Consider the following 18,651-nt stretch of genomic DNA (forward strand, 5'->3'; position numbering starts at 1 on the left):
TCACCCACTTATCCAGGGGCTGCTCTCCCAGAAGGGGCATTCTCAGGGCCACTCGCATCCGCAACTGCTGCTCCTCACTGGGGAGACTCTCGCCCTGCCGACGCTGTACATCTTCCAGGGCCTTGTGCCAGACGCCTTTCCGGACTGCATCCCTCCAGTCTGGGTCCTCCTCGTAGTGGAACGCTGTCCGAAGACTAGTCGATTCCATCTTGCTGTAGCCAGGGGTGCTGTATGGATACTAGCATTGCCCTCAATATATTCCACGAACGGTGTCTCCGAGCTGCTTCTCCTCACACTAGGACGCTATCCCACTGCTGCCACCACTGTAACGGATCATATGGCACCCCGACTGGGTACTTCTGTTTATGGATGCTCCTAGTGCTTCCCGAGGACTCTAAGCACTCCACTCGACACCGTAACCACCACAGGAACCAGGAACAGGAACAGCTCTTACAAGAGCTAGTAGTTATAGCCAGGGGAGTTTAGCAAATCTTCAGCGTATAGCAATCCCCAGTGTCAATCAGTTACCCAAACACCAGCCTCAACATGATGAAGGGTAAAACAGGAACTCTTTATTGAACACACAAGCATTGACTTATATACACATTTTCCAACAAGGATACCACCCCCATCGACCTGGTTAAGAACTGAGGACATAACATAGCAGCCAATCCTTTACAGTTTTACAGTTTAAACGCAAAAACTATACATTCAAAACACACAATGGCATTGCCTGTGACACACTCAATAACAGAATAGGCATTGTCTTTGACGCAATCAACAAAATGCAATTACCAAAACACAATGGGCTAACTTAATCACTCACAGGCAGAAAACACAAATTTTTCCCCAACACACAGAAACCACCTCAAAACCCCACATATCCCCATAATATATTATACATCCATGGATAGCTCTGATCTGGGTGAACAACATATCCAAAAATCACCCAGATGCGAGCAGGGGTTCTCGAATTCAATAGAAATCACATTTGGCCGAACGCAAGCATGGCTTTCCTGCCCAAAACAGTTCCACAGGTTTAGGCTGTGCGGCCAGTCTGTCTTCTCCTTCAAAGTTAGTATATGAACCATAATCCTGAGGCAAGAGGCTGGCAAACAGGCCCCTCCAAAACCCAGCGGCGAGGTTATTTTCGCCACAAAAAGACTATGAAGCTTAACACCATTAAACTCCGGTTTTAACCAAAGATAAAATATAGCTTTAATCAATGTTGAAGTACAAGCTTCTCTTTGTGCATGGTTTTATATCGCATATATTTTATATTACTATTAGGAAGAATAATGGCGCAATAATTCTGATTTGACAATGCTTTTAAATGTTTGTAGTCTACGGGGGAAATGATGTGCTTACTCAACAGTCTTTGTTTATCACCGATGATAATAAGACGGAGATGTCTGAACATTTCTTTGAATGCATTCTTTATTAAATTTAATCACACTGAAATCTGACAGTTTTTACCATTACTGAGAAAGTGTTGTGCCCACAACTGAGAATGGAAATAATATAAAATTATTTACAGAATATATAAAATTTCCAATATTTACAAAGATGTGAAGAAAGGGGAAAAAAAAGTCTGGTATAGCAAAAAAAAAATGTTGATTGGCTGGTAGTCTGTGTCTGTAGGTTCCCTGCTGTCCTGGGAAGGTAAAGGCATCACTCCTCTCTCCCTGTGTGCATTGGGACTAGTGCTCAGTGAGATTATTTATTTATAGAGTTAATCCTCCCCTTTTGCTTCCTGTCCACCTGCTGATTAAGTTGCTGATCAGCGTCCCTATTTAGCTGGGCTGTTGATCCACCTCCATGCCTGAGCTTTAAGGTTTTCTAGTCTCTAGTAATCAGCAAAGGTGTGATCTCATGTATGACTACCCATGTACTGTCACGACCCTTGGATATGGTCGTGACTCTTAGAGCCACATGCGGTTGCCAGCGGCCAGGTTGGTTGTTTACCACAGATGAGGGCGGTTAGTTGGTAGTCTCACGTGTGGTTGCCGCTGGCAACGTGGTGTTGTTGGCAGTGTTGCAGCCTGAGCTTGTTGCTAGGCGGCTCACTGTCAATGCATGTGGTTGCCTCTGGCAACGTGTTTATATGTGTGCACATTCCCTGTTTGGTGTCCACAGGGTTTGAGTTGTATGCACTTCCCCTTTTAGTTGCTGTCTTCCCTTCCACTGGTGTTGGAAGGGTTAATTCCCTTCTGTGTGTGTGAACATTGGGTGTGTCTCTATGTGGGTGTGACCTCAGGCCTCCTTATATGTTGGTGTGTTGGAGTCTGAAGGTTCAGTTTGGATTTGGCTCAGCTTGGTGTGGAGCTCTGCTCCTGGGCTGTTTGTGATCCTGTCTGTGTGAGCCACCCTTATTTATTATTCTGTTTCCCTCGCTGTGTCTGTTGTCGTCCTCCTGAGTTGGACGCGGTGTCCAGTGTTCCTCCTCCAGACTGCTTTGTTGGTTGGCGACCTGGGACTGTTGTGTACGGTCCAGGTCTGTTGGCGGCAGTTCTGGGGGGAGATACGGGCATCTGTCTGGCAATGCCTGATAACCACCAGTGTCTCCCTCCAGAGCTGCCGCCAACAAACCTGGACCGTACACAACAGTCCCAGGTCGCCAGCCAACAAAGCAGACTGGAAGAGAGAACAACTGGAGGCACTGCCAGACAGATGCCCGTATCTCCCCCCAGAACTGCCGCCAACAGACCTGGACCGTACACAACAGTCCCAGGTCGCCAGCCAACAAAGCAGTCTGGAGGAGGAACACTGGACACCGCGTCCAACTCAGGAGGACGTTCCCACTCCAGATCGCTGCCAGCAGACACTCCCCAACCAGCACTTCTGCCGGAACACCAAAGGAATGCTGCCAGCAGACCACCAGAGATAGGAACCCTGAGAGGGACGAGGGGTCACCAACACGGACAACGGTTAGCTAGGTGGCGGGGAAAAAGCCACCAACCGTGCCGTTAACGGTGATCCCCTATAACGCTCTCCATCCGGAGAACGCGCATGTATGCCCCAAACGGCAGGCCATACATGCTGCACCCTCTTCCGAAGGCCCTGCGACTGCGGAGCCGTTATTTATTACTATTGCACGGTGGGGGGTTTTCCCCACTCTCCACCGTGGCTGCGGCAGGTAAGAGTAGATAACATTGTTATTGTGCTTTGTGACTTACCTGCCGTACGGCTTCCCCCATAGCCTTGCATCCTGTCAGCTACTGGGCCTCTGGAGACTCCTGTCATCCGTGTCGTGGATGCACAGGCATTCTCTGCCCTGTCATCAGGCCTAGGGTGTAGCAGGGATAGCAGGGTCCTAGGTTGGAGAGTATGAGCCCCCTTACCTTATGAGGCGGCTCATGCGCTAGGAGTCCAGGGAGAGTGTTTAGGGTTACGTGAGGTGGTGACCTGCTCCCTGTTCCCTGCTATCTGGCGTTGCAGCAGCAACTATTGCACGGTGGGGGGTTTTCCCCACTCTCCACCGTGACATGTACTTAGCCTACCCCGACTATGGAATTGCTACCTTGAATATGCATGCACTCAGCCTGCCATGGTGATTTTTCCTTGAGTCCTTGGTGGATAAGATGGCAACTACACCAGAACTACTCCAAGAGGTAGAGGCTTGAATGGTTCTCTGCAGCAAAGTCCAGATCCTTGTACAGGGGTTAAAGGGTGAATAACAGGGAACTGTTAGGACAATGCCCCAAAGGTTTATACCAAAGTCAAACGGATTAATTAGCACATTGGGTCCACATGTACTGTCTATTACAAAAATGTATCCTTAACATTGGTGCTAGGGTTGATTCGTATAGTATTGATGGGAAACCAAAGCTAAGGTCTATCTGTCTACATTAAAATTTGATCTATTGTATCCTGTTGTAAACAATTTTGGTACCATCACTGTTACCAAAGTTTCTAAAGTCTCTAATGTTATCAAAAATAAATTAAACTGAAGAGTAGTTTGATGCACCAAAGCCCTAGGGCCAACAGAGTATCTTGACCAAAACTGAGCGATGAGAAAATATTATAGCTAAAAAGTTCTTGTGATTTGGTTCTTCCTCTGGTTACCCAACCATAATATGCCACCCCCAGTTACATCCCTGACTCCAGCATTGAGGGGCAGTATTATAAGATTCTATTAATTTAAAGGGGCACTTTAGGTTCTCCAGAACCAAGAAACACACTAGTAGAAAAACATTTAGATGTAGTCTAATATCTGGATGCACCATTCTTATAGCCACCATTAGTTCATTGCCCTAAAGATTATTTACCAGTTGAATCTCTTCAAGGATAATCAGAACTGTTCAAGAGCCTCTATACCAACATCTTACCTGCCACAAAAACATAGTCTACACTGTCTTGTCTACAGATGATGGTCTTTTATTTAGTGGTTACCCCAAGTCATATTTCAAAGGTCTATAAATGTGATACACCAACTTACAGGGTAACCACTAGGTTTGAGCCAACCCGAATTGTAAAGTTTGGGGTCGTACCGAACTTTATTTTTTTTTGTACCCAAACATTTTTGTAAAACTTTGGGTTCGAGTTCGGTGTTTGGCGATTTAATGGCGCTTGTTGAAAGGCTGCAGCCAATCAACAAGCGTTTAACTCGTGTGCCCTTAGAAGCCATCACAGCCATGCCTACTAATGGCATGGCTGTGATTGGCCAAGTGCAGCATGTGACCCAGCCTCTATGTAAGCTGAGTCACGTAGCGCCGCACGTCACTCTGCTCTTACTAGTTGTAGGGATAGGATTCTGCTGCTGCTGTGAGGGAGAGATTAGGAAAGACTGATATCTGCACTTGGTGTGAAGTCTGCGATCTACAGCGTTTCTTGTTTGGGGGTGCAATGCAAAATTTTTGTAATCTGCCCTGAGCCCAGGGAGACTGAAAAAAAAGTTTTAATCCGTCTGTTAGTTAGGTGGGCGTCGGCGGCCATTTTGTGCAACAGCAGTGCACCATCACTGCATATGTGCCAGGGACAATCATTTAATCCTGTTCTTGTAATTCAGTGGCCGACATATACCCATTTTTAAAGTGCACCTGCACTGCATATGTGCCAGGGGAAGGGAAAATAATAGTCTGTGAGTTCAGGGACCCAGAGGGTGACAAATTCCCATTTTTTTCTATAAAGTACCCCTGTGCTGCATTTTTGAGAGTCAAATATAATTAGTTAAATCCATCTGTTCCATTGTGGGGTGACATATTTAAATTTTTTGTTGTAACGTACCTCTGAGGTCTGAACTGCATATGTGACAGGCAGGCACATAAATTCAGCAAATTCATCTGTTCCATTGTAGGGGTGACATATCCACAATTTTTTATGTAAAAAAAAACACTGTGCTTAATTTGTGAGATTGAAATATAATCTCAGTTAAATCCATCTGTTTCATTTATGGTTAAAGAAACCCTTTTTGGGGGGCAATAAAGTAAATTTTTTCCCTGTACTGCATTTCTGACAGGCCAATAAAATCGACAAATACTAAAGTTACATTTTTTGTTGAAAAATTCACAGTTTTGTTGCTAGAAAGTACATTTGCGTCCTGCGCTGCATTCCTGTCCATCAAATAAAACCAGTAAATACCGCTGTTACATTTTTGGGCTTTAATTTCCCATTTTTGGGTGTAAAGTACCTCTGAGGCCTGCACATGTGACAGGCAGGCACATAAATTCAGTAAATATATCTGTTCCATTGTAGGGGTGACATATCCACCATTTATTTATTTTTTTTAAACTGTACTTTATTTGTGAGAGTGAAATATAATCACAGTTAAATCCATATGTTTCATTTTTCCCTGTGCTGCATTTCTGGTAGTTAAATCCATCTGTTTCATTGTGTGTGAGAAAAAAACTTTTTTTTGCATAGCAGACCGGGCAATAAGTTAAAAAAATTGGTGTTCAATTGTTGGGTGACATTAACCCATTTTTCCCGTCAAAAAAACCCTGCTCTGCCTAGGAGACAGGGACCTACATTTATAAAATTTGTTTGTTTCATTGTTGGGTGACATTAACCCATTTTGGCCGTCAAAAAAACCCTGCTCTGCATTGTTCACAAGGAACTTAATTTAGTAAAAACGTCTGTTACTTCGTTGGGTGACCGCAAAAAATGGGGAGAGACTCAAACAAGGGATGTGGCCCTGGTCGTGGTGCTGCTGCTGTTGCAAGGAGCGTACGTGATCGATCTGTGCTAGATACACGCCCAAGTGAAACACCTTCCTCAGGTGAGAGTAGGCGACAGAACCTTCAGCGTTATTTGGTAGGCCCGAATGCAGCCCTACAAATGGTAAGGCCAGAACAAGTACAGGCGATAGTAGATTGGGTAGCTAACAGTGCCTCCAGTTCCTTCACATTTTCTCCCACCCTGTCCCCTGCTGAAAGCTCAGATTTGGCACCTACAGCCCATGGCCATCTTTTTGATGACTCTGCTCTCCACATAGACCTGCCCCAGAAGTGGAAGAGATGGAGTTCACTGATGCCCAACCACTTATGTTTCAGGATCAGGACATGGGAAGACCACCGCAGCACGTCTTGGATGATGACGAAACACAGGTGCCAACTGCTGAGGCTTTCTGCAGTCTGCAGACCGACAAGGAGGGCAGGGGTAAAGAGTGAGTGGACGATGATGAGATACTAGACCCCATATGGAATCAAGGTCATGCAAGTGACATGTGCAGTTTGGAGGAAAAGGCAGTGGTCGCACAGAGGCACCAGCACAGAAAAAGCGGGAGCAGGGTGCAAAAGCATCTGTTACATTCTTGGGTGACATTTTAGATTTTATGCTGTGAATAAACCCCTGCTCTGCATAGGTGACAGGGACCTAAATTTCTAAAATTTGTCTGTTACATTGATGGTTGACATTAACCCATTTTTGCAGGTAAAAAACCCAGCTCTGCATTGCTGACAGGGAACTAAACTTAGTAAAAACGTCTGTTACTGATGGGAAGATGCGTGACTACAAGCGCACGCTGGTAGACGCTCTGCTGATGGCATTGGAATCAGTGGAAGCACAAGGCGAAGGCTGAGGAGGAGGAAAAGGTCGCCAACGCAGCTGGGGCACCGCCAGCACCTCAGAAGGCAAGGTTAGCATGGCCGAAATGTGGAAAAGTTCTGTCAGCACACCACAACAACCAGCACCACCAGCTGATATGGAACGTCTTAGCAGGAGGCAGCATTTCAGCAATATAGTAGAGCAGTATGGGTGCACACGCCTACACGTACTGACTGATGAGTCTGCCCCCTTCAACTTCTAGGTCTCCAAATTAGGCACATGGCCTGAGCTGGTCCTTTATGCCTTGGAGGTGCTGGCCTGCCCTGCAGCCAGTGTATTATCTGAACGTGTGTTTAGCACGGCAGGAGGGGGTTATCACAGACAAGCGTAGCCGCCTGTCTACAGCCACTGTGGACAAGCTCACATTCAATAAAATGAACCAGGCATGGATCCCACAGGACTTGTCCGTACCTTGTGCAGAATACACATGTATACCGGCCTCACCCAGCCATTGTTGTTCTCCAGCTCACTTTTTCTTTGTTTTATTTTTTATATTTCCCAATATTTTGGGGTCTACCTAAATTTTAACAAAAGTATTATAATGAAATAAAAAACAAAAACAAAAACCAGTGTAGGCTACCTCCTCCTCCTCCACCGCCGCTTCCATCTACACCGCCACATCCACCGACCCGTCAACCTCCTACTCCATATGGACCTCCTCCTCCTAGATCAAGATTATTATTTTTTATTTTTACGTGTTTTATGTTATTTTAAGTCGTTTCCCTATTCACATTTTTTTGCAGAGCACTCTCCATGCTCTTAACCACATTTTGCTGCCTTTCGCAGCCCTCTAGCCCATTCCATGACTTTTTTAGAGCAATTTTAGTGCTCCAAAGTTCGGGTCCCCATTGACTTTAATGGGGTTCGGGTTCAGGGTCAAGTTCGGGTCAAGTTTGGGTCCTGAACTCAAACTTTTTTGCAAAGTTCGGCCGAACCCGTCGAACCCGAACTTCCAGCTGTCGGCTCAACTCTAGTAACCAACTATAGAAAGTTGTTTTTTTTTTCTTATGTTACTTGGAGCTATTTTGCATTATTTTCCAGATACTCACTACCAGTTAGGTCTTCGCAAAGAGAGTCATTACCTTGCTATAGATACCCAAACCTCTATAAGTCACACAACCTCTTTAATAAAGGAAAGACTCTTTCAACTAAAACCATACATTATAGATTATTATACATGGATCTGATCACTTCACTCTCTCTCAATGGAAGAAGATAATATTTTTTGTGTTTTATAATGATATGATAAAAATAGCTTTCATGTGTCCATTAGAATCTGGATAGGCCAAAGGCCTTTCTAGTCATTGATCCCACCATAAAGTCTAATGATGATGTATATTGTAATTGATAATGAAGGGAAATGACTGTACACAATGCGGGATGTTTTAATAATATATTTACCATTCAAGATTAGGTCTAGGGACCAACAAACGGATCAAGATTATTATAGTTATATTAAGACAATTTAAAGGAACATCATTCCTAGGACTAAGTTGTATATATTGGATATTATTGTGATTCTTAAGCATTTAATTGTTATAAAGATTGCACTTTTTAATTTGCAACTTTTTACCCCTACTAATGGCATGGCTGTGATTGGCCAGTGCAGCATGTGATCCAGCCTCTATATAAACTGGCGTCACGTAGCACTGCACGTCACTCTGCTGTGCTTAGAGTAGAGATAGGATGCTGCTGCTGTGAGGGAGAGAATAGGACAGAATCTTTAATTAGAACTCAGCGATCTACATAGATTTTGTTGTGTGGGTGCAGTGCACAATCTTTTTATCCTGCCCTGAGCCCAGTGACAGAGATTATTATTTTTTTTATATGTCCGTCTGTTAGTTAGGTGGGCGACGGCGGCCATTTTATGCAAGCTCAGTGCACCAAGCTTGAAATACTGCAATAATACGCTGGTTTAAAAAAAAAAATCATTTTTTGGCAATATTCTACATCTGGTGCCTTTGCAGCATTAGTCAGTGTGCAATTTAAGCTAGAAATACAGCTATAATTTTCTGGGTTTTAAAAAACACCCTTTTTGGGCAAAATTTTCAATTTTACAGCCCTTGCTGCATCTGCACGTGTGAAATTCAAGTGTTATATACAGCTGTCATATTCTGTTAGTGAAAAAACACCCTTTTTGGGCAAAATACTTAATATTGCAGCCTTTGCTGCTTCTGAGATTGTTAAAAACAAGCTTGAAATACTTCAATAATTTTCTGTCTTTGAAAAAACACCCATTTTTGGCAATACCCTTTATCTTGGGCCTCTGCCGCATTAGTCAGTGTGCAATTTAGGCTAGAAATTCAGCTATAATTTTTGGGGTTTTAAAAAACACCCTTTTTGGGCAAAATATAAAATTTTACAGCCCTTGTTGCATCTGCATGTGTGAAATTCAAGCGTTATATACTGCTGTCATATTCTGTTAGTAAAAAAACACCCTTTTTGGGCATAATACTTAATATTGCAGCCTTTGCTGCATCTGTCATTATAAGATACACCCTTTACATACTGTTCTATTCTGCAATTAAAAAAACACCTGGTGGTGTGCGATAATGGGTGAAATCTCGTAGCAGCTCTGGGACTAGCCGGTTTGATGCACATCCCTTGCCTGGCACATGTGCTGAATTTGGTGGTGCAGAGATTTCTTAAAAATTACCCAGATATGTCAGAGCTGCTGCATAAAGTGCTGGCCATCTGTGCGCGCTTTTGGCGTTCTCACCCTGCTCATGCTCGCCTGTCAGCGCTGCAGCGTAACTTCGGCCTTTCCGCTCACCGCCTCATATGCGACGTGCCCCCAAGGTGGAACTCCACCTTGCACATGTTGGCCAGACTGTGCGAGCAGCAGCAGGCCATAGTGGAGTTTCGGCTGCAGCACGCACAGGTGAGTCGCTCTGTGGAACAGCACCACTTCACCACCAATGACTGGGCCTCCATGCGAGACCTGTGTTCCTTGTTGCGCTGTTTCGAGTACTCCACCAACATGGCCAGTGCCGATAACGCCGTTCTCAGTGTTACTATACCACTTCTATGCTTCCTTGAAAAATTGCTGCTGGTGATGATGGAAAAGGATGTGGCACAGGAGGAGGAGGAGGAAGAGGGATCATTTCGTAGAGTTTATGGCCAGTCATTCACAAGTGGCTCAGAGGGTGGGTTCCTGCATCCACAAACCCAATGTACACAAATGTCCAGCCAGGGCACAGTTCTGGAGGATGACTAGGTGGAGGATGAGGAGGAGGAGGAGGAACCTTGTTCACAGCAGGGTGGCACCCAGACCAGCTCATGGCCATCACTGGTGCGTGGCTGGGGGGATACAGAGGACACAGACGATACACCTCCCACAGAGGACAGCTTTTTGTTGCCTCTGGGCAGCCTGGCACACATGAGCGATTACATGCTGCAGTGTCTCCGCAACGACCGCCGAGTTGCCCACATTCTAACTTGTGCTGATTACTGGGTGGCCACGCTGCTGGATCCCCGTTACAAGGACAACGTACCGTCCTTAATTCCGTCACTTGAGCGTGATCGTAAGATGCACGAGTACGAGCGCACTCTGGTAGACGCTCTGCTAGTGGCATTCCCACCTGACAGCGGGGGCACAGTGGCAGCACAAGGCGAAGGCAGAGGACAAAGAAGAGGTCGCCAACGTAGCTGGGGCACCGCCAGCACCTCAGAAGGCAAGGTTAGCATGACCGAAATGTGGAAAAGCTTTGTCAGCACGCCACAACAACCAGCACCGCCAGCTGATATGGAACGTCTTAGCAGGAGGCAGCATTTCACCAACATGGTGGAGCAGTATGTGTGCACACGCCTACATGTACTGAATGACGGGTCTGCCCCCTTCAAGTTCTGGGTTTCCGAATTGGGCACATGGCCTGAGCTTGCCCTTTACGCCTTGGAGGTGCTGGTCTGCCCTGCAGCCAGTGTATTATCTGAACATGTGTTTAGCAGGGCAGTGGGCGTCATCACAGACAAGCGCAGCCACCTGTAAACAGCCAATGTGGACAGGCTCACGTTCATTAACATGAATCAGGCATGAATTCCACAGGACTTGTCCGTACCTTGTGCAGAATAGACATGTATACCGGCCTAAACCAGATATTGTTATACTACAGCACAATTGCTCATTCTTGTATTTTGGATATTTCGCACTCTTTTCGAGTGTACCCTAATTTAAAAAAAAAAATTATTTAAAACCAAAAACCAGCTCGCCAGAGGATTATGTGACTCCAGTGTCTTTGAAGGTATCAAGGTTGGGGGATGTCAGGCAAAAGCGGCTTTGTTCGCTGATGACATAATTCTATTTCTGGCTCACCCGAAACAACATCTGGGGAGGGTGATGGACATGCTAAGTGAATTTGGGAAATACTCTGGCTACGTGGTAAATAGGACTAAATGTGAAGTGCTTCTATTGGCACAAGGAGATGATGGAAGGGATATTGGCTCAGGGAAATTTGGTATTGCCAAACCGTCGACCCAAATTACTTACCTAGGGATCAAAATAGGAAAGTCACCGCATTCCTTGCATAGGTTGAACTACCCACCCTTGTTTGCCAAAATTAAAAAGGATCTAGATAGATGGAATAATTTACCCTTGTCTCTAATGGGCCGGTGCCACTGATTAAGATGATGGGGGCAGCGAAGTTAATGTACCCTTTACAAACAATTCCTGTCCTCTTACGGCATGCTGATATAGGGGACCTTGAGAAGAAGTTTACTCAATTCCTGTGGAGAGGTAAGAAGGCAAGAATTGCGTTAAAGTTGAAACTTAAAAAGGAACAGGGAGGCCTTAATTTTCCAGACTTGCGAGGTTATAATCTGGTGTGCCTTAGTAGACACATACTAGATTGGGTCAACAAGACTTCATTCTACTCGAACATTCGAGTTTAGAGCCAGTTAGCATCACCATGGAACCTGACAGCCCTGCTTCACACCAAAGTGTCGAAACTCCCAATTGTAGCAAGGAAGTCCCTTATTCTCAGAGACACAATTATTACGTGGAAAAACGTGAGGAAGTTGTTCAGTCTACCTTATTTGTTTTCGAAACATCTGCCTTTACAGGGTAATCAAAACTTCCCTCCTGGTTATAGTGAGAAATCTTTCCTAGAGTGGGCAAATAAAGGAGTGTCTAAGACAGGGGATCTGATCCATAAGAGGGAGGCCAAATGGGCATCACTGGGTGAGTTAACAGAGAGATGGAAGCTACAGAAACCAGCACAGTTCCAATATATGCAGGTTCTCAGCTATGTAAAGAGCATTATAAGCGATTTATCCAAGGAGGGGCAGAGAAACAAGTTTGATTCCTTTCTAGGACATAAGTGTAGAATGTCTATTTCAGAAATCTACACGATACTGAGGGCAACCTGGGAAGATCAGCTGGCGGTTAACTTGTTCAGGAAATGGGAGAATCAACTGGGGGTGGTGGATTTAGAGTCCATTGCTCGGGCAGGTATCCAGGCGCTCTACAAAGCAGTACCCAATGAGCAGATGAGAGAAACTCATTTCAAGATCCTTCATAGGGCAATCTATGGCTTTAATTTACCACCTTCCTTAGCCAGACCTGATAGGATAACTGCCTGTCCAAAGTGTAACACGCCAGGGACAGACTTGTTTCACGGTATATGAGCTTGCCCCAGTTCGGTGAGCTTCTGGTCTCAAGTGCTTGAAATTATGAGAAGGTTAGGCAATAACCGTTCAGAACTATCACCTCTTCTGGTCATATTTCAGGCAGAAGAAAAGCAATCATCTGACAATGAAAGGGGTAGTGAGAGGAAGGGCCTGATGATTCTTGAGTAGGGATGAGCGAACTCGAACTGTATAGTTCGGGTTCGTATCGAATTTTGGGGTGTCCGTGACACGGACCCGAACCCGGACATTTTCGTAAAAGTCCGCGTTCGGGTTCGGTGTTCGTCGCTTTCTTGGCGCGTTTGTGACGCTTTCATGGCGCTTTTTGAAAGGCTGCAAAGCAGCCAATCAACAAGCGTCATACTACTTGCCCCAAGAGGCCGTCACAGCCATGCCTACTATTGGCATGGCTGTGATTGGCCAGAGCACCATGTGACCCAGCCTCTATTTAAGCTGGAGTCACATAGCGCCGCCCGTCACTCTGCTCTGATTAGCGTAGGGAGAGGTTGCGGCTGCGACAGTAGGGCGAGATTAGGCAGATTAACTTCTCCAAAGGACTTGATTAATCGATCGATCTGCAGCTGTGCATCATTGAGCTGCTGAAATTCAATTGCTCACTGTTTTTAGGCTGCCCAGACCGTTTGTCAGTCACTTTTTTCTGGGGTGATCGGCGGCCATTTTGTGTCTTGTGCGGTGCTGCGACCAAGTGCATCCAAGCTGCGACCAAGTGCATTTAACCCTCAATGGTGTGGTTGTTTTTTGGCTAAAGCCTACATCAGGGTAAAGCTGTCACACCAAGTGCATTTAACCAGCAATAGTCTGTTTATTTTTTGGCCATATACTAAATCAGGGGCAAGCTGCGCCTGTCACCAAGTGCATTTAACCCTCAATGGTGTGGTTGTTTTTTGGCTAAAGCCTACATCAGGGTGAAGCTGTCACACCAAGTGCATTTAACCAGCAATAGTCTGTAAATTTTTTGGCCATATACTAAATCAGGGGCAAGCTGCGCCCGTCACCAAGTGCATTTAACCAGCAATAGTCTGTTCATTTTTTGGCCATATACTACATCAGGGGCAAGCTGCGCCCGTCACCAAGTGCATTTAACCCTCAGTAGTGTGGTTGGTCAAGCTGTCACACCAAGTGCATTTAACCAGCAATAGTGTGGTTATTTTTTGGCCATATCCCAGTCTAATTCTGTCACTAAATCCATACCGGTCACCCAGCGCCTAAATACTAGGCCTCAAATTTATATCCCGCTAAATCTGTCGTTACCGCTGTACTGTTGTGGATGGGCAAGTTATTTAGTGTCCGTCAAAGCACATTTTTTGTTCTGGGTTGAAATACAATTCCCAATTTAGCAATTTCATAATTTAGTGGTTTCTGCTATATCAGAGCTATTTGAAATCTATCCCTAAAAGGGTATATAATATTCAAGGTGCACATAGGGTCATTCAGAATAACTTCACACACACGCTACTGTGCATTTCCAAGTCTAATTCTGTCACTAAATCCATACCGGTCACCCAGCGCCTAAATACTAGGCCTCAAATTTATATCCCGCTAAATCTGTCGTTACTGCTGTACTGTTGTGGATGGGCAAGTTATTTAGTGTCCGTCAAAGCACATTTTTTGTTCTGGGTTGAATTACAATTCCCAATTTAGCAATTTCCTAATTTAGTGGTTTCTGCTATATCAGAGCTATTTGTAATCTATCCCTAAAAGGGTATATAATATTCAAGGTGCACATAGGGTCATTCAGAATAACTTCACACACACGCTACTGTGCATTTCCAAGTCTAATTCTGTCACTAAATCCATACCGGTCACCCAGCGCCTAAATACTAGGCCTCAAATTTATATCCCGCTAAATCTGTCGTTACCGCTGTACTGTTGTGGCTGGGCAAGTTATTTAGTGTCCGTTAAAGCACATTTTTTGTTCAGGGTTGAAATACAATTCCCAATTTAGCAATTTCATAATTTAGTGGTTTCTGCTATATCAGAGCTATTTGAAATCTATCCCTAAAAGGGTATATAATATTCAAGGTGCATATAGGGTCATTCAGAATAACTTCACACACACCCGCTACTGTGCATTTCCAAGTCTAATTCTGTCACTAAATCCATACCGGTCACCCAGCGCCTAAATACTAGGCCTCAAATTTATATCCCGCTAAATCTGTCGTTACCGCTGTACTGTTGTGGCTGGGCAAGTTATTTAGTGTCCGTTAAAGCACATTTTTTGTTCTGGGTTGAAATACAATTCCCAATTTAGCAATTTCATAATTTAGTGGTTTCTGCTATATCAGAGCTATTTGAAATCTATCCCTAAAAGGGTATATAATATTCAAGGTGCACATAGGGTCATTCAGAATAACTTCACACACACGCTACTGTGCATTTCCAAGTCTAATTCTGTCACTAAATCCATACCGGTCACCCAGCGCCTAAATACTAGGCCTCAAATTTATATCCCGCTAAATCTGTCGTTACCGCTGTACTGTTGTGGATGGGCAAGTTATTTAGTGTCCGTCAAAGCACATTTTTTGTTCTGGGTTGAAATACAATTCCCAATTTAGCAATTTCATAATTTAGTGGTTTCTGCTATATCAGAGCTATTTGAAATCTATCCCTAAAAGGGTATATAATATTCAAGGTGCACATAGGGTCATTCAGAATAACTTCACACACACGCTACTGTGCATTTCCAAGTCTAATTCTGTTAGTAAATCCATACCAGTCACCCAGCGCCTAAATACTAGGCCTCAAATTTATATCCCGCTAAATCTGTCGTTACTGCTGTACTGTTCTGGCTGGGCAAGTTATTTAGTGTCCGTTAAAGCACATTTTTTGTTCAGGGTTGAAATACAATTCCCAATTTAGCAATTTCATAATTTAGTGGTTTCTGCTATATCAAAGCTATTTGAAATTTATCCCTAAAAGGGTATATAATATTCAAGGTGCACATAGGGTCATTCAGAATAACTTCACACACACGCTACTGTGCATTTCCAAGTCAAATTCTGTCACTAAATCCATACCGGTGGTCACCCAGCGCCTAAATACTAGGCCTCAAATTTATATTCAGCTGAATTTGAATACAATACATTGGGCCAAATAATATTTTTGTTGTTGTGGTGAACGATAACAATGAGGAAAACATCTAGTAAGGGACGCGGGCGTGGACATGGTCGTGGTGGTGTTAGTGGACCCTCTGGTGCTGGGAGAGGACGTGGCCGTTCTGCCACATCCACACGTCCTAGTGTACCAACTACCTCAGGTCCCAGTAGCCGCCAGAATTTACAGCGATATATGGTGGGGCCCAATGCTGTTCTAAGGATGGTAAGGCCTGAGCAGGTACAGGCATTAGTCAATTGGGTGGCCGACAGTGGATACAGCACGTTCACATTATCTCCCACCCAGTCTTCTGCAGAAAGCGCACAGATGGCGCCTGAAAACGAACCCCATCAGTCTGTCACATCACCCCCATGCATACCAGGGAAACTGTCTCAGCCTCAAGTTATGCAGCAGTCTCTTATGCTGTTTGAAGACTCCGCTGGCAGGGTTTCCCAAGGGCATCCACCTAGCCCTTCCCCAGCGGTGGAAGACATAGACTGCACTGACGCACAACCACTATGTTTCCTGATGATGAGGACATGGGAATACCACCTCAGCAAGACTCTGATGATGACGAAACACAGGTGCCAACTGCTGCGTCTTTCTGCAGTGTGCAGACTGAACAGGAGGTCAGGGATCAAGACTGGGTGGAAGACGATGCAGGGGACGATGAGGTCCTAGACCCCACATGGAATGAAGGTTGTGCCACTGACTTTCACAGTTCGGAGGAAGAGGCAGTGGTGAGACCGAGCCAACAGCGTAGCAAAAGAGGGAGCAGTGGGCAAAAGCAGAACACCCGCCGCCAAGAGACTCCGCCTGCTACTGACCGCCGCCATCTGGGACCGAGCACCCCAAAGGCAGCTTCAAGGAGTTCCCTGGCATGGCACTTCTTCAAACAATGTGCTGACGACAAGACGCTGTGCCATCAGAGCCTGAAGCGAGGCATTAACGTTCTGAACCTGAGCACAACCTGCATGACCAGGCACCTGCATGCAAAGCATGAACTGCAGTGGAGTAAACACCTTAAAACCAAGGAAGTCACTCAGGCTCCCCCTGCTACCTCTTCTGCTGCTGCCGCCTCGGCCTCTTCCTCCGCCTCTGGAGGAACGTTGGCACCTGCCGCCCAGCAAACAGGGGATGTACCACCAACACCACCACCACCTCCGTCACCAAGCGTCTCAACCATGTCACACGGCAGCGTTCAGCTCTCCATCTCACAAACATTTGAGAGAAAGCGTAAATTCCCACCTGGCCACCCTCGATCCCTGGCCCTGAATGCCAGCATTTCTAAACTACTGGCCTATGAAATGCTGTCATTTAGGCTGGTGGACACAGACAGCTTCAAACAGCTCATGTCGCTTGCTGTCCCACAGTATGTTGTTCCCAGCCGCCACTACTTCTCCAAGAGAGCCGTGCCTTCCCTGCACAACCAAGTATCCGATAAAATCAAGTGTGCACTGCGCAACGCCATCTGTAGCAAGGTCCACCTAACCACAGATACGTGGACCAGTAAGCACGGCCAGGGATGCTATATCTCCCTAACTGCACACTGGGTAAATGTAGTGGCAGCTGGGCCCCAGGCGGAGAGCTGTTTAGCGCACGTCCTTCCGCCGCCAAGGATCGCAGGGCAACATTCTTTGCCTCCTGTTGCCACCTCCTCCTTCTCGGCTTCCTCCTCCTCCTCTTCTTCCACCTGCTCATCCAGTCAGCCACACACCTTCACCACCAACTTCAGCACAGCCCGGGGTAAACGTCAGCAGGCCATTCTGAAACTCATATGTTTGGGGGACAGGCCCCACACCGCACAGGAGTTGTGGCGGGGTATAGAACAACAGACCGACGAGTGGTTGCTGCCGGTGAGCCTCAAGCCCGGCCTGGTGGTGTGTGATAATGGGCGAAATCTCGTTGCAGCTCTGGGACTATCCAATTTGACGCACATCCCTTGCTTGGCGCATGTGCTGAATTTGGTGGTGCAGAAGTTCATTCACAACTACCCCGACATGTCAGAGCTGCTGCATAAAGTGCGGGCCGTCTGTTCGCGCTTCCGGCGTTCACATCCTGCTGCTGCTCGCCTGTCTGCGCTACAGCGTAACTTCGGCCTTCCCGCTCACCGCCTCATATGCGACGTGCCCACCAGGTGGAACTCCACCTTGCACATGCTGGACAGACTGTGCGAGCAGCAGCAGGCCATAGTGGAGTTTCAGCTGCAGCACGCATGGGTAAGTCGCACTACAGAACAGCACCACTTCACCACCAATGACTGGGCCTCAATGCGAGACCTGTGTGCCCTGTTGCGCTGTTTCGAGTACTCCACCATCATGGCCAGTGGCGATGACGCCGTTATCAGCGTTACAATACCACTTCTATGTCTCCTTGAGAAAACACTTAGGGCGATGATGGAAGAGGAGGTGGCCCAGGAGGAGGAGGAGGAGGAGGAGGAAGAGGGGTTATTTTTAGCACTTTCAGGCCAGTCTCTTCGAAGTGACTCAGAGGGAGGTTTTTGGCAACAGCAGAGGCCAGGTACAAATGTGGCCAGACAGGGCCCACTACTGGAGGACGAGGAGGACGAGGATGAGGAGGAGGTGGAGGAGGATGAGGATCAAGCATGGTCACAGCGGGGTGGCACCCAACGCAGCTCGGGTCCATCACTGGTGCGTGGCTGGGGGGAAAGGCAGGATGATGACGATACGCCTCCCAAAGAGGACAGCTTGTCCTTACCCCTGGGCAGCCTGGCACACATGAGCGACTACATGCTGCAGTGCCTGCGCAACGACAGCAGAGTTGCCCACATTTTAACCTGTGCGGACTACTGGGTTGCCACCCTGCTGGATCCACGGTACAAAGACAATGTGCCCACCTTACTTCCTGCAC

Source organism: Bufo gargarizans, chromosome 3 (assembly GCF_014858855.1).
Source record: "Bufo gargarizans isolate SCDJY-AF-19 chromosome 3, ASM1485885v1, whole genome shotgun sequence".
Lineage (NCBI taxonomy): Eukaryota > Metazoa > Chordata > Amphibia > Anura > Bufonidae > Bufo > Bufo gargarizans.